Here is a 1,787-nt window from a genome sequence, read left to right as displayed (position 1 = left end):
CAAAAGGGCAATAAAAGAAAGTCATATGGAACAAAGGATCATTTGTTGTTAAATAAAGTCATACTGGAGAACTGTAAAAAGGGGAAGAATTTAAGTATGGCATGGATTGACTATAAAAAAGCATTTGATAGTATCCCACATTCATAGATAAAAGAGTGCTTGAAAATGTATAAGATACACCCTACACTGATCAACTACATTATAGTGACCATAAAACAGTGGCAGATCACTTTACAATTAAGCCATGTTAAAGGACAAATTATTATCCCAGGGATAAAAATTCAAAGGGGGATATTCCAGGGTGACTCTCTGTCACCGCTGTTATTCTGCCTTGCCCTTAATCCATTAAGCTGTCTACTTAACAGCTTAGGCCATGGCTATAATTTGGCTCCTAGAAAATGTTAAAGTGTAAAGACTTCTCATCTTCTCTTTGTTGATAATTTAAAACTGTATAGCTCATCAGTTGAGAACTGAAAGTACAACTGCAAGATTCATTTGGTCTTGATAAATGTGCAAAAGCAACCTTTAAATCAGGAAAACTGCAACACCAGAAAACATCAGTTTGGGACAGCAATGTGATATAAAAGAACTTGAGCAAGAGGGAGTATATACATATGTGGGAATTGATGAAGGATCAGCAATAAAACATGAACAAATGTGAATAAAAGTAAGGAATACTTCAGAAGACTTAAATTAATCCCAAAAACAGCACTGACATCTAGGAACAAAATTCAAACTATAAACCAATTTGCTCTTCCTGTCCTAACTTACAGTTTTGGAGTGATTGACTGGCCCCAAAACATGTTGGATAGATTACACAGAAAAGCAAGAAGGATGATTCATGCTCACCAAATGATTTATAAAAATCAGTGTATACCACGATTATGTATTCCTCATTCCAAAGAAGGGATGGACCTCCTTGAAACTGATTATATGTATAGATCTGCAATTGTGGGACTCCACATATATATGCTGACCTCCCAAGACCTAAATGTAGTGAAAGTTTTGTAACTTGAGGAGAATAAACCTAAGATGACTTCACTGCTTAATGTAGCAGAAGCATATCGGTGTCAAGCAGGAATGGAAATCAAACCAGAAGTAGATAAAAATCAGGCAGCAACTGAATGTGCCAGAAAGCAAAAGAAAGAATACAAGGTGAAGGACCAGATGAGAAGACAAGAAATATATAAAAATGTATAAATATATTTACAAGTATAGAAAACTTCTGGAAGTACCTCAAGATGATCAGGAACCAACTCAGGAATGATTAATGAGAAGCGATTTCAAACCAAGAGATGGAAGGTTAATATAATGGCCCAAGACAGTGGGCTACGTACATACTGGTTTACAAAGAACATTGAACATGTGGGAGAAACAGACAAGTGTAGGTTTTGTAAAACTAAGTTAGAATCAGTCGCACACCTCGTCACTGGCTGTGGCATACTAATAGCAGAAGGACTGTATACTGAAAGGCATAATAATGTGGCAAGACTGTTGCACTGGGGATGTGCAAACATTATGGTACTGAAGGGGCTGAAAAATACTGGAAATATGAGCCACAAAGCATCATAGAAAAGGATGAAGTTTACATCACATGGGAACACCCATTACCAACAGTTCAAAAGATAGATGCTAGAAAACCAAATATAGTGGTCCATGAAAAGAAGACAAAAGTAGCATTGATCATTGAAATCACCACACCCCTTGACTACAGTGTTTTGCGTACAAAGAGACACAAAGCCATAAAATATCAGGATCTGCAGGTAGAAATGAAAGCAATGTGGAAG

This window comes from Protopterus annectens, chromosome 14.part0 (genome assembly GCF_019279795.1).
Source record: "Protopterus annectens isolate FY-2018-M chromosome 14.part0, PAN1.0, whole genome shotgun sequence".
Lineage (NCBI taxonomy): Eukaryota > Metazoa > Chordata > Ceratodontiformes > Protopteridae > Protopterus > Protopterus annectens.
This window is presented reverse-complemented; position numbering follows the sequence as displayed.